General features: G+C 40.4%; 1 long non-coding RNA gene across 2 annotated transcripts in view; it reads right to left on the bottom strand.

Annotated features, from left to right (window-relative positions):
* LOC140492095 (uncharacterized) overlaps positions 1-15,410 on the bottom strand; it is a 38,715-nt gene extending 23,305 nt beyond the window's left edge. The window contains exons 1-4 of one of the 2 annotated variants that reach the window (XR_011963491.1): positions 15,257-15,410; positions 7,226-7,332; positions 4,762-4,847; positions 2,171-2,263 (exon numbers count right to left, since the gene is read on the bottom strand). This is a non-coding gene — a long non-coding RNA (uncharacterized lncRNA). Of the gene's footprint in view, positions 1-2,170; positions 2,264-4,761; positions 4,848-7,225; positions 7,842-15,256 lie in introns of those variants that run through there. The other variant, XR_011963490.1, reaches the window with a different exon arrangement.
* Positions 15,411-15,850: the final 440 nt, after the last annotated feature.

A 15,850-nucleotide genomic window follows, 5' to 3' on the forward strand; every position in this document is an offset into this window, starting at 1 on the left:
CACACACCCTACTCCCTCCTGTATTTCCCTTGGCTAACCAACCTAGCCTGCACATCCCTGGACAATAGAGGCAATTTAGCAAGGCCAATCCACCTCACCTGCTCATCTTTGGATTGTAGGAGGAAACCATACACCCAGAGGAAACCACGCAGGTGTAATAGGAAACAAATAGTAATGGTCAATGGATAATTTTTTGGGCTGGAGAAAGTTTGTAGCGGAATTCCCCAGGCGTCAGTATTGGGAACCTTACTTTCTAGGCACCATATTAAAAAAAGGCTGCGAATGCATCGATGAGAGTGCTGAAGCAATTGACAATGGGGAGAAGGTGCAAGCTCCACATAGTCACCGAGAGCAGTGCTAACGACTGAGCCACCGCGCCACCCCATTTTATGCTTATTTGCTCAAGTCTGCCCTAAACAATTAGAAAGAATAAGGAAATATAGAAAATGTTTAGAAAAGATTTACAAGGATGTTGCCAGGGTTGGAGGATTTTAGCTACAGGGACAGGCTGAACAGGCTATGGCTGTTTTCCCTTGAGCAACAGAGGCTGAGGGGTGACCTTATAGAGGTTTACAAAATCATGAGGGTCATGGAGAGGATAAATAGACAATGTTTTTTCCCTGGGGTAGGGGAGTCCAGAATTAGAGGGCATAGGTTCAGGGTGAGAGGGGAAAGATATAAAAGAGACCTAAGGGGCAACTTTTTCACGCAGAGGGTGGGACGTGTATGGAATAAGCTGCCTGAGAAAGTGGTAGAGGCTAGTACAATTGCAACATTTAAAAGGCATTTGGATGGGTATATAATAGGAAGGGTTTGGAAGGATATGGGCTGGGTACTGGCAGGTGGGACTAGATTGGGTTGGAATATCTGGTCGGCATGGACAGGTTGGGCCAAAGGGTCTGCTTTTGTGCTGTACATCTCTCTGACTCTATGAGAATGACACATCTTTAAAATTTATCATAAATAATTTCTGTACGTTGATGATAAAAAGACTAAGGGTGTATGGTCAGTGTTCGAGAAAGGGAGACAGAGACAGCATATTGGCGAATCTAGTTCAATTTGGGAGCACGCAGTGGGGGGAAGAAAAGGCGTTTTAAGTTAGGCTTAATGCAATAGGTAATGTGCTGAGTGAGAAACTTGACGAAGGGTAGGAAGGTTTTTTTTCAATAAGTCTTTACAGTACTGGAATATGGTTACAAAACTGGCGGTGTAATAGGAAACAAATAGTAATGGTCAATAGATAATTTTTTGGGCTGGAGAAAGTTTGTAGCGGAATTCCCCAGGCGTCAGTATTGGAAACCTTACTTTCTCGGCACCATATTAAAGAAAGGCTGCGAATGCATCGATGAGAGTGCTGAAGCAATTGACAGGCATGAAAAATTTCACTTCTCAGTATATATTGGAGGGGTTGGGATTGTTCTTCTTGAAGAAAAGGTGGCTAACAGGAAATCTGATAGAAGTTTTCAAAATTAGAAGCAAGCTAGTAGAAGGATCAAGAATGACAGGGCATAGATTTAAAGTGATTTGCCAATGAAGCAAATGTAATGTGAGGAAAAACATTTTCACACAGTGAGTGGTTTGCGTCTAGATGCACTGCCTGGAAATGTGGTGGAGGCAACTCAATTGAGGCATTTAAGAAGGTATTAGATGATTATTTAAAGAAGAACAATGTGCAAGAAATGGAGAAAAGGTAGGAGAATGGCAATAAGTGGGCCAGTAGAGAGAGAGAGAGAGAGAGAGGAAATGAATTTTCAATGAAATAGGATAAATATTTGAACAGAAGGAATATGAAATGTACCTGGGTAATTGGGTTACAGAAGAAGTCACTAGCACCAGGGATCAAATGGCCTCCTCTACTCTGCACTATAGTTCTCTGAAAACTGTCCTTTACTGAGTTGAGAAAACTGTCAACAGTTCTACGGCTGTCCAGAAATTGTGCAAAACCTATCTAAGTCTCTATTTACTAGCAAGCCTTCGTATGATAAATTGGCCTGTAGCATTACCAATTTAATATTAACTTTGCTCACCACAAATAGTAAGCATATTATTTTATTATAATTCTCCTCTGTGCTTTCTACAAAGGACTAAATCATTTGCTTATGATTGATCATTTAGTTTCTTAAAATCAACAGAAGCTTTACTATTAAGAATCATAGTGAACCTCTCATACCTGTAGATACAGATGGCCCTGCTACACTAGGATGCAGATTCTAGGCTTGCCAATAAGCATTGCAGTCTTCCCAACACAGGCATGGCCAATGTTCTGAAATAATTAGAGAATCAAAGCAAACAGAACCAGAAAATGTAAGCAGGGTTTGCAAATGAGTAAAACTAGGAAAAGGACATAAAATCTTGGAACTTGCAAAAAGGGAACATGAGATAGCTTTGGCAAAGAGAATTCAGGAGGATCCAAAGGGTTTTTACAAATATATTAAGGACAAAAGGGTAACTAAGGAGACAATAGGGCCCCTCAAAGATCAGCAAGGCGGTCTTTGTGTGGAGCCACAGAAAATGGGGGAGATACTAAATGAATATTTTGCATCAGTATTTACTGTGGAAAAGGATATGGAAGATATATACTGTAGGGAAATAGATAGTGACATCTTGCAAAATGTCCAGATTACAGAGGAGGAAGTGCTGGATGTCGTGAAACGGTTAAAGCTGGATAAATCCCCAGGACCTGATCAGGTGTATCCAAGAACTCTGTGGGAAGCTAGAGAAGTGATTGCTGGGCCTCTTGCGGAGATATTTGTATCATCGATTGTCACAGGTGAGGTGCTGGAAGACTGGAGGTTGGCAAACGTGGTGCCACTGTTTAAGAAGGGTGGTAAAGACAAGCCAGGGAACTATAGACTGGTGAGCCTGACCTCAATTGTGGGCAATTTGTTGGAGGGAATCCTGATGGACAGGATGTACATGTATTTGGAAAGGCAAGGACTGATTAGGGATAGTCAACATGGCTTTGTGCGTGGGAAATCATGTCTCACAAACTTGATTGAGTTTTTTGAAGAAGTAACAAAGAGGATTGATGAGGGCAGAATTGTAGATGTGATCTATTTGGACTTCAATAAGGTGTTTGACAAGGTTTCCCATGGGAGACTGATTAGCAAGGTCAGATCTCAGGGAATACAGGGAGAACTAGCCATTTGTATAAAGAACTGGCTCAAAGGTAGAAGACAGAGGGTGGTGGTGGAGGGTTGTTTTTCACACTGGAGGCCTGTGACCAGTGGATTGCCACAAGTATTGGTGCTGGGTCCTCTACTTTTTGTCATTTACATAAATGATTTGGATGCAAGCATAAGAGGTATAGTTAGTAAGTTTGCAGATGACTCCAAAATTGGAGGTGTAGTGGACAGCAAAGAGGGTTACCTCAGATTACAACAGAATCTGGACCAGATGGGCCAATGGGCTGAGAAGTGGCAGATGGTGTCTAATTCAGATGAATGCGAGGTGCTGCATTTTGGGAAAGCAAATCTTAGCAGAACTTATACATTTAATGGTAAGGTCCCAGGGAGTGTTGCTGAACAAAGAGACCTTGGAGTGCAGGTTCATAGCTCCTTGAAAGTGGAGTTGCAGGTAGATAAGATAGTGAAGCAGGCGTTTGGTATACTTTCCTTTATTGGTCAGAGTATTGAGTACAGGAGTTGGGAGGTCATGTTGCGGCTGTACAGGACATTGGTTAGGCCACTGTTGGAATAGTGCATGCAATTCTGGTCTCCTTCCTATCGGAAAGATGTTGTGAAACTTGAAAGAGTTCAGAAAAGATTTACAAGGATGTTGCCAAGGTTGGAGGATTTGAGCTGGAGGGAGAAGCTGAACAGGCTAGGGCTGTTTTCCTTGAAGCGTCGGAGGCTGAGGGGTGACCTTATAGAGGTTTACAAAATGATGAGGGGCATGGATAGGATAAATAGACAAAGTCTTTTCCCTGGGGTTAGGGAGCCCAGAACTAGAGGGTTTAGGATGCGAGGGGAAAGATATAAGAGAGACCCAAGGGGCAACTTTTTCACACAGAGGGTGGTATGTGTATGGAATGAGCTGCCAGAGGATGTGGTGGAGGCTGGTACAACTGCAACATTTAAGAGGAATTTGGATGGGTACATGAATAGGAAGGGTTTGGAGGGATATGGGCTGGGTGCTGGCAGGTGGGACTAGATTGGGTTGGGATATCTGGTCAGCATGGACAGGTTGGACCGAAGGGTCTGTTTCCATGCTGTACATCTCTGACTCTATTATTAAGACACTGAGAAAGAATAAGAAAGGTTTAGTATAAAATTTCCAAAAACTAGTGAAAATTCAAAGGAGGAAATGGTAAAATAAAATAATATTGTTTCTTAGACATTCTAGTGAAGATATATGCTAAATACATACTAATATCCTCAAATTTAATCCAACATGAGCATTTTAGTCTCAGAGGTTATTTAGGGATGCTCTATAATTGTATTTATTAATAATTGCTTTTAGATATTCTAAATACTTCTTTCCGACTAACCTCACCAATTCTGACGATGCTTTCAAAATATAGGAAATAACCAAAATCATTCTTGAACATTTAAGTCTTTGTCTGCTCTTATGTCACCAATTTGGCTCAATCTCCATAACAAATACATTGTCTGCCAAAGCTACAGTTAGATTCCTTGAAGGTCTCACTAGATGATGAGAAAGCACATATTAGTAGTCATTGACTTCAATCCAAAGCTGAATCTTTCACACGGCCAATATGGAGTAAAAAGCATATGCAGCACAAATAAAGATAATACCTACCAGAGCAGTTGTTGGTTGCGCATGGATCTGCTTCAGTCAGTGTGATCCTTAATAATACAGTAAATACTCAGCATTTCAGGCAACATCTGCAGAGAGAGAAAAAGAGTTAATGTTTCAGCAGTTCTGATAAATGTCCACCTGAAATCTCAATCTTCTTTCTTCCTCCACAAATATGACCTGACCAGCTGAGTAATTCCAGCATTTTCAATTTTAATTTCAAAATATTTTGATTTTCTGTAGAAATACATTGGAAGAAACTGATTTCAACTTATTTCTTTAACTGGATGTTAAGAAATACAAATTTGAGTTGACAATATTTATGACCCCATTGACCAAGCTGATGTGGCTTTGGCTATTCAAAGTAACAATACAGCCTGCATCGAAACCTTCAGCCAGTTTCAGCCAATAGACACATTTCAATATGTATATCAGCATTCAAACACCTCATTTCCCATTCTGGGTTGGAAATAATCAGTGCACACTCTGTGTAGGCACAGGTCACTCCCAGGGGCTTAGACTAGAAAATGTATTCTTATTTTGTGTGACCTGGAAAGGCAGGAATGCTTCTTTGGGACCCATAAAAAGAAATGCCAACACAGAAGTCCTCCCTGCACCTCCTCAATGTACACAAACCCATCATACATAACTTTATGTTGTTCAAGGTGAGTTCATAATAGAAAAGCTTAATCTGCCAAACTGAAAAAGAAATCAGGCCGTTTTTAAAAAAAATATTTCATAGAAGGTGAATGGTATTAGCCAGTGTTCATTACACATCACCAATTGTCCTCAAGGTGGTAGTAGTGAGCCACTTTCTTGAATCATGCAACACGTGATGTCGGTACACTCACAGTGCTTTTAAGGAAAAGTATTCCATCATTTTGACCTGATAACAGTGAAGAAACAGTAATATAGTTCCAAGTTAGTATGGCGTGTGGAGGGGAAACTGAAAGTGGTGGTATTCCCCTGCATCTGCTGTCCCTGTCTTTCTAAATTGTAGAGGTTGATATATTCTTGAAGGACCCTTGGTAAGGTACTGCAGGGAATCTTGTAGATGGTGCACACTGCGTATTGTTGGTGAAAGGAGGTGGATAAGACTGGTGTCAATCTAGCAAAAAAAACCAGGAAACTGTGAATGCGGGAAATCAGAAATTGCTGGAAAAACACAGCAAGTCTGGTAGCATCACTGGGTCACTGGACCTGAAATGTTCACACTGCTTTCTTTGCTCAGATGCTACCAGACCTGTTGAGTTTTCCCAGCAATTTCTCTTTTTGTCCTCAATGGTGTTGAGCCTCTGGAGTGTTGTTGGAGGATACACTCATCCAGGCAAGTGGAGAGTATTTATATTCCTGATTTGTGCATCTAATGTGATGGACAGGTTTAGGGGAGTCAGGATGTGAGTTACACGCATTCCCAACCTGTGAACTACCCTTCAGTCACAGCAATTATGTAGCAGGTCAGTTCAGTTTCTGGTCAATGGTAAATCCGAGGATTCAGTAATGAGAATGTCATCTAATGTCGGGGGAGATAGTTAGATGCTCTCTTGTCGGAAATGGCCATTAACTGGCAACTGTGCGACACAAAAGTTACTCACCATTTATGAGCCCAAGCCTGGATGCCGTCTCAGTGTTAGCGTAGTTGGACATAGACAGCTTCAGTATCTGAGATGCCGGTGTTGGACTGGGGTGTACTATTACCTGATGAAGGAGCATCGCTCTGAAAGCTAGTGTGCTTCCAATTAAACCTGTTGGACTATAGCCTGGTGTTGTGTGATTTTTAACTCAGTATCTGAGGAGTTGCAAATGGGATGGTACATTGTGCAATCATCAGACAATGCCATACTTCTCATCTTATGACTAATAGGAGGTTGATGATGAAACAGTTAAAGATGATTGGGCCAAGGACACTAACCTGAGGAACTCCTGCAGTGATATCCTGTGAATCACATGATTAATCTCCAACAACCATAATCATTTGCACCAAATATGACTCGGTCCAAGGGAGAGCTCACCTCACCCTTCACTGCAATTCCATTGAGTCCAGTTTTGCTCGGAGTCTTTAATTGCCACCTTGATATTATAAAGCAGTCACTCTCACCTCTCCCCTTGAATACAGCTCTGTGGTCCATGTTTGTACCAAAGCTGTAATAGGTCAGGAGCTTAGTAACTTTGGCAGAGCCCAAAATGAGCTAACCCACAGCATCTGCGATATATGTTACACTGGCTAACATATATAAAATTACAAATGGCATCACAGTGATTATAAATAGAATCTAAAAGCTAGTTAGTGGCAATGTGTAAATACTAAAGACTGAAAAGCTGACAACAGCATGAAGGATGTGAAAATTAATTTTCTTAACAGCCATCCATCAATATGTCCTTGTACAGAGCTATGATTAATAAATACAACCAAAAATGAAGTAAATAAACCTTATTTTCTGCACCTACAATTTAAAGTACATCTTACCTGTGTTGAAGATCATGCTTCTTCATTCTCTCTCATGGCCTAGCCCTGCAATGCTTCCTCTTGTGAAGAAACTTCCAACTGGACTCCTCTCTGGACAACCAGGGCTCCTAAGATAGCACAGGATAACTCCTCTTCATCAGTAAACTTGAGGCACAGTTAAAGTTCAAGATTAAAATAAAGCCCTTTTGTTGTTGATCATGTCCTCCACTGCACAGGTGGCCAATTCCAAATTGTTTTAAGAAAGTGTGAGAATCTTTAAAAAAAGTGAGTGTGATGTCACCGGGATCTCCACTTTGGCACCAATGCTTTACAAAGCCTCCAGACTTGTTTAGAGAGCAGTGACATGAAAATTAAAAGGGAAGAGAAATAAAACTGGTAAAAAATAAGAGAGAGTAGCAAAATCAATTTTTAAAAAATCTAGAACTGCACAAAACTTGGCATCTTAAATAAAAAAGTAAAGAAGGCACCAAAAATACAGAAAAGCACAATTCTGCAAAAAATATTCTCACCCCGGCATTTTAGAGTGGACAATAAAATGGAAATCAAACAAATAACAATGGATTGGCATCCCATTAACTTTCTGTCAAAATTTCAGTTATTCAAAGAAAGAATCAATATTTACTTTATGGAGCAGCAGATTGCTGACAAAGAATGATCGGCGAAGTACTTCATGCTTTGGGCACTAAAGAGTTAAGAACAACAAAATCCAGTGGTGCTTCTGATGTTGATTGGAATGATCCTAATAAAATTTTCCAGATTTCGAAGATCAACTTAATGTTTGCATTCATTTCAGATACACAAGCTTGAGTTCAAGTCAAACTGACCAACAGCCAGTTGAAAGAACTGACTAATTCATAGGCATTTGTCCACACAAAGGCCTGGAATGTGATTTCACGAAAGCTAATTTAGCTGAAAGGCTTATTGAGGAAGTCATTGTAGGCACACCTACATATCTTTCAGACAAGCATTTCTGGACAAATCCAAAGACTATACATTGACACATGGAAGAAGAATGCAAGTTTTGAGCAGTTGTAGCCGAGTAGCAGCATTTCAAGTGCTCCACTCTGCAGCAACCATTGCAGCCGCATCAACAGGCTCAGTAGAACATCCAAATCTTGCACGAGATGTGGCTTATCTCACCCACCAAGATAACGTCCAGCATTTCATCACATATGTAAGTTATGTTCTACAAGAGGACATTGGGCTAAACATATTAGAAGTCGAATTGCCCAAAGAAACCCAAAGTATAACACAATGCTCCACAGCAGGTGAAGAAATACCAACCACAGAACAATTACAAAGAAGCTTCCAAAGTTCAATCTATGGCATGCAAACATATCAATAAATTCTAAGACGGACAAAATTACAGCTTGCAAACAGTAACTGTGGTAAACTTGACACATCCCATATCAACGCAGTCAGAAATTGGCACTTTGTTTGGAAGATAGTTCATCAATGTGCAAATTTTATTTTGTCTACAAGCAGCCCAGTGAACTGCGAGAATTCATAAAAAATCTATCTTTTGTTTCCCAGACCGTTAGCCAATAAGAGTAATTTTTTTAGGCCCTTTTAAAAATATCTCTGCAGAATGTTTGCTATCTGCTGTGCTGTGTGAGTAATTTGTGCTGGGATTAAAAGAATATATAGTTCTCATTTTAGATTATAGTTCAGATGCTAACCAATTTTGTGGTTTCTTTTTAGAAATTAATTTGGTTTAATAATAAACAGATTACTTTTGAGTTCACGAAAGAAACCTGATGAAAGTTTATTTTATTCTAGATAGCAGCACCGAACGAGAAACAATCCACTATTTTGGTGACTTAATCAAAACATTTGGAATAATGGTGTGACTCATGAAGTGGTGCAACTTGATTACCAGAGCATTTGTCTCATCCACAGTTTAACACAGTTTAGAAGAATGAGGGGTGATCTTATTGAAAAATAAGATATCTGAAGGGGTTTGACAGGGTTGGTAGAAGCTCGGAACACTCCAGCGAGTGACTCACCTCCTGATTCCCCAAAGTCAGTCCCGTCTTTAAGACACAAGTTAGGAGTATGATGAAATACTCCCAAACTCATTGGAGGGTGCAGCTCCAACAAAACTCAAGAGGCCTGACACCATCCAGGACAAAGCAGCCTGCTTGACTGTCACCACATCCACAAACATCCATTTCCTCCACCACTGACATTTAATAATTTCAGGGAGTACTATCTACAAATTGCACCACAAATGCATCAAAGGTCCTTAGACAGTACATTCCAAATCCACAACCATTTTCATTTCAAAGGCCAAGGGCAGCAGATTCATTCAAACATCACCTGCACATTCCCCTCTAAGTCATTCACTATCCTGACTTGGAAATATATTGCTGTTCCTTCAGTAGGAGTGGCTCAAATCTTGGATTTCCCTCCCTAATGTCATTGCAGATCAACCTACAGCACAAAGAATGCAGCAGTTCAAAGAAGGCAGCTCACCATCACCCTCTCGAGGTCAACTGCGGACCAATAATCAATGCTGGCCAGCCAGCAATGCTCATGTCCCATGTGTGAGTAAAAAGATGACACTGGGAAGATGTTTGCCCACAGAGTTATTTAGAAGTAAAGGACACAGTTTCAAAATAATAATTTCCCCATTTAAAAAGGAGACAAGGAAAAATTTCTTTCCTTAGAAATAATCTTTGAAATTCTCTATCCTAATGGAGGCCGAGCCATTAAATATATTCAAAGCTGAGTGAGACTGATTCTTGATCCACAAGGGAGCCAAAGAGGGCAGGGAGTAAAATTAAAACAAGGCCATAATGAGATTAGCTCTGATTTTATCGAATACTGGATGAGTTTCAAAAGACCAAATGTCCTGACCCTGCATTTGTTTCTGATTTTATGTCTGGCTCAAACAAATTTGATATCTGCAGTTTCAAACAGACAGCTACAAAAAAACATTCCCCCATGAACCTAATTCAGTGTACAAACCATAGAGATAATAATATGGATTTCATGGTGAATAAAGTGATGGCTGATAATGAAGAACACCACCAATGAAGATTTAGTAACTCTGTGCTACGGATTTCTCCTTTTCCAATGTCAATTTGAATCTGAAACCAAGTCAAAGGGCTTTCAAAGCATTCAATAACAGTGATATAATCAAGAGCAAGAAGCCAATCACACAAATATTCTCACCAACAGCTGCAGTAAGTAAACTGTAACAAGGCTTTTACTATTAAATAATATTTCACAAAGATTAAAATAAATTATTGGTATTTAAACATGTGGTTAGAGTAGAAGCTGAAATGTACAAGTTTAAACAGTTAAAATGCATATTTAAGAACAATGCTAAATTAATTGTTGAAAAAAGTCATGCCTGTTGAAGATTTTCATTTTGCACTAATCGGAACAGAATTGTAAGAATACCATATCTGAAAGGTACAATAATTTACACTGCATTGAAATTGATTGGTAAACTAACTCTCATTTTTTGAGGTACTGCCAGGGAGAATGTATCAGAGAACTATTGTCTTCCACACATTAAAAAAAATGTATTTGGATTTCAGCATCAGTGTGATATACATAGCCTGCATGCCCTCAACTGGCAGATCATATCAAATGGCATCCATTTGGCTGTTCACAGTAGGCAGAATACTGACCATACTCTACCAGTTATCCCTGCAAACTCAGAAGATAATGTCTAACATTAAATATTTTCTGCACGCGTGCTACGTATGTCAACCTACCCTCGACAACTAAAAGAAACATGACCATGCAATGCACATTGTTAAAATAAACACAGATGTGCAGGACAATACTTACCTGGTGCATTAGAGTTTTGCAGCACAGAAAGAGGCCCATTGGCTCACCATGCCTCTATCAGTCATAAAGTATCTATCTGTTTTAATCCCATTTTCCAGCATTTAGCCCTTAACCTTGTAAGCTATGGCATTTCAAATGCTCACCGAATCACTTTTTAAATGTCTCAATGGTTCCCACCTATTAGGTAGTGAGTTCAATTTGAATCCCCTTCAAATCTCCTACTTCTTACCTTAAAATTGCTACCTCAATTACTAACACCTCAATTAAAGGGAAACATTTTTCTATGCATGTCTTAACCTTATATACTTTAATCAGACCCCCCAGCTTTCTCTGCTCTAAGGAAGACAACTCCAGCCTATCTAATCTCTTTTCATAGGTAAAGCACTCCAACCCTGACAGCATCATGGTGAATCTCCTCTGCACCTTCTTTAGTGCAATCACATCCTTCCTACAGGTGATGACCAGAACTGTACATATTACACCAGCTGTGGCCAAATAAACACTATATATAGCTCCATCATTACCTTCCTACTCTTGTATTCAATACCTTGACTAATAAAAGGCAAAAGGAGAAAGTGAGGATTGTAGATGCTGGAGATCCTGAAGAAGGGCTTATGCCCGAAACGTTGATTCTCCTGTTCCTTGGATGCTGCCTGACCTGCTGCACTTTTCCAGCAACACATTTTCAGCTCTAATAAAAGGCAAAGTCCCATATGCCTTCTGAACCAACTTATCTACCTCTCCTACTCTCAAAGATCTACAGACATGAATAAAAGTCCCTCGTATCCTCCGTACTTCCTAGAATCTTGCCATTCAACTTGAACACACTTTGCCCCATTAGTTGTTCCAAAATGCAACTTTTCAGGATTTTAAATTCCATTCATCACTGTTCAGCTTAGCTATGTGCATAGATCATTGACCAACCCATCTGTATCATTCTGTAATCTGAGACTATCCTCCTCACGATCATGCCATCAATTATCATATCATTGACAAACTTACAAATCAACCCTACTGTATTCAAATCTCAATCATTTATAGATATTATTAACAGCAAGGGCTCCACTGACTCCCAAAGAATCCCACTGGACACAGGCCTCCATCACAAAACTTCAACCTTCACTCTGTACTTCCTGCCATTAAACCAAATTTGGAACCAATTTTCCAAATTGCCTTGAGTCCTATGGGCTCTTAGCTTCTTAATCAGTCTGCTACATGAGACTTTGACAAACTCCTTACTGAAGTCCACATAGACTACACAGACTACATCAACTGCACTACCCTCACGTACACACCTAGTCAACCACCTGAAATATTCAAATATTAGGTATTAAAAGCCATGCTGACTTTCCTTGATGAACTCTTGCCTTTCCAAATGTAGATTAATTATATCCTTCAATTTCTTTTCCCTATAGTTTCCCAACACAGGTGTTAGACTCATTAGCCTACAGTTTTGTGGTTTGTCCCTAACACCCTTCTTGATTAATGGTACCGCATTAGTTATCTTCCAGTCCTCTGTCATCCCTTCTGTGGCCAGAGAGGTTTGAAAATGTCAGAGCCATTGCAAACTGCCTCCTTGCTTCCCACAGCAGCCTGGGCCTGAGGATTTATCCACTTTCAAGCCTGCTAAAATCACTAATATCTCTTCCCTTTCAATAATTTTGTTTAAATATTTCACAATCCTACTCTTATGATCCCCTATTTTTTAGAAAATTTTTTGATCTATCCAACATATCTCTCTCGCCCTGGCAGTTTACAGGAGACACTTTAAAAAAAAAATTCTATCCATATGGCCTCAGTTGAAGAATCTTCAAAGATACCATCCATCCTTACTACAGTAAATTGACTCCATGTTCAACATCATACCACATCTCCAGCCTCCACCATCTCATCTGAAGAATCTATATCTCTGAGCTACCATTCCAGTACTACCCTCAACCATGTCTGCGTGATAGCAATGAAATCAGATCCCCATGTGCTGATCGCCTCTCGAACATTCTGCCTTACTCGCAAGCGTCCTTGCATTCAAATAAAGCTACCCAGTCTTACCATATTTCCCCGTGCCTTGAGTAGATTTGCAGTCTTCGAGACTGACTTGGTTCTTATGCGCAAAACACCAGTCTGAACCTTCACTGCACATTCCCCCACCACCCAGCAACATTATCCATCGCAACACATTGTCCAGTTTGTCAAACAATCAGCACCTTTTCTCACCCGGTATAAACTCCCGGTATATAATTTGGCAGCCTTGGGCTTATCTGGAGGAGTGCAAGGTAGAATGTATGTATATTTCTTCAGCAATACTCAAAGATAACATTAAGTCTTTAGGTCTAATTATGCTGTTTAGCAGTAAATATGAACTCAGCATAACACCAAAAATTGAGTTATACCTCCTTCAAAAAATACCGCATTACTGACGGGTTTTACAGCTGTGTAATTGCGGAAAGGCCAGTTCTTGTCAATTCATTGATTTCTACTTGATTGCAATGGGGGCGGCACTTCAATAGCACACCTCAGGGTGAAGCATTGAATCACTGACACCAGTCTGTGTTTTACAAGATACACGGTCTTGCTGTCAGTTTCAAAGGATGGCAAACGCTGACAGTTTCGCTGTCATAAAAACCTTAAAATTCGGGTCAATTTAGAAACGTCGTAAAAGTTAAATGCAGACGTTTGTTTCTTGTTTGACATTTTTGAACGCTATATTTTTCTCTTTAAACTGTATGTGAAATTAAGCAAGTGGGTCTGGAAACCCTGCAACAAAGTTTGTAGCCGTCACCCGAATGTATTTCAATCGTCAGAATGGGTTTACTCAAAAATGCTTTTAAAGCTTAGAGATGGAAGTCTGATCAGACCCCTCTTAGTTCATGCCCTTCGTCCCTTTCTCTCCTTTAATTCCTGTTTTCGGTTTTCATGTCATTTCACTCTTCACTGTCGCGTTACCTCAACACGCAATCCAATGCATAACTAATTAGTCCACGCTTTCAGACAGTACTGATCTAAATAAAGGATTGTGATTAAATAGAAAGGCAATTCAGCGAATGGGCTGGCATGGTATGATTGTTGCAATAGATATAACAGTATTGTAAGAATTTAACGATTGGGTCACAAATTATTGCAAAAATTCTAATTAATGGGACAAATAACAAAACAACCGATTTTGCTGGATCGGAAAGTTACAAAAAAATGTCATATTTAACAGCAGCCCATGTTCGATCAACTGGGTTAAACTAAATTAAAATATAAAAGGAACATCGATGAAGGAAACGATGCTGGGATTTTCAACCAGGTGGATGTCTAACAGTTTAAAACTGCGTGGATATCCTTCCTGGTTCTCCGTTAATCTGAAATTTCTGTTGTTAGCCTCTGGCAGCCAAAGCTTCGCGTTGTTCTTCAAGTTGGCACTGGGCTCCCGGGGCGGTGAGCTGTTGACTTGACTAGACTGTACTCATGGTGTGTACACTTACTGTTGCTATACCAAGTGTTCAACAACAATCCACAAGATGGAGTCTAGCAAGAAACAGAGTTTCAAAATGGAAAGAAAATAAACGGCACCAAGAAAAAAAAACCGTGCATTCAGCGAGTCGGAGACTGCACCTCAAAAGGAGGGCCGCTACCACCGTCAGTCCTATCAACAGCAACTCAACTTAAAAAAAGAACTTGTCTCAACCAATCGGGAATATTGCAGGATAGACCACGTTTTGAGCCATCACGATTGACGTGATTTTATGTTCTCGAATCTCCAACCATCCAGATTCCACTATCATTAGTCAACAGGGAAAGGGAAGAATGACTGATGTTTAAAGCAGCAATATACTGAAAGGTTTCCAGAACCGCCTTAATATTGGTCTGTCAGCATTTCAAGCTACCTACACTGTATTGCGCATATTCGTAAATAGCATTAGTCCACACTTTTGTAACGCTTGTTCTCAGAATGCAATGAGAACATCTAGCTACGGGAGAGGATTTCAGATTAAATCCTAACCTGGATTGATTTTCAAGAGGGTGAGGGGGCGGGATGCTGAGGTCGCTAAAGAAATCTATTTTTGGAACAGTCCCATGGTCGTTTAATCCAGCAATGGCAGATCAGAGATCCAATCAATGCTCACGTATCATAGCAATAAACACATACACTGTGAGCTAGATTTGTGATTGACGTGGTCATCACCTACCAATATGGAAGATTGCAAAAAGATCACAAGTTACGACTTAAATTCTTCATGTTACCTTAAATATATCCGATGGAACAATGCAAAAGAGGACAGGGGCGATTTAAATAGCAGCGTGAAAGTGTTTTCTTGCGCGGTTAGAATTGGCCGGGAACATTGATACGTGACGCCCCTGACTGGGTCACATGACAGCTGCACATCCGAAGTAGACAGGCAGGAAGCTGCAAGGACACAGCAAGCCAGGCAGCATCAGTAAAGGAGCCAACGTTGTTCGGGACCCAATCTCCAGCATTCCCATCTTCAGAACAACAACACTGGGTCACCCCCCCCCCCCCCCCCCCCCCCATCCGGTGTGCTTTCACGTCAGCAACTTTTACGAGCCAAGTTCCAACAAGCGAGCTCCGAGTGTTCGAGCAGGGCCACAACTTGGAGAAACCTAAATATGTAGAAGTGATTCATGTGGGTGTGGCTGTGGGGTGGTGGGGAGAACCAGAGGTAGGAAAATATGATTCCGCTCGAATTGCCAGTGACCAGTAAAATACTTACATCCCTGTACTTGGACTTCACATGTTAGCAGTCTCTCAAACTGAGCTGAGCCAAACATCAAAATTGAAAGGACGCTGCTAACAGGACACTCTATATTCACCACATC

Source organism: Chiloscyllium punctatum, chromosome 20 (genome assembly GCF_047496795.1).
Source record: "Chiloscyllium punctatum isolate Juve2018m chromosome 20, sChiPun1.3, whole genome shotgun sequence".
In the NCBI taxonomy this organism is placed as follows: domain Eukaryota; kingdom Metazoa; phylum Chordata; class Chondrichthyes; order Orectolobiformes; family Hemiscylliidae; genus Chiloscyllium; species Chiloscyllium punctatum.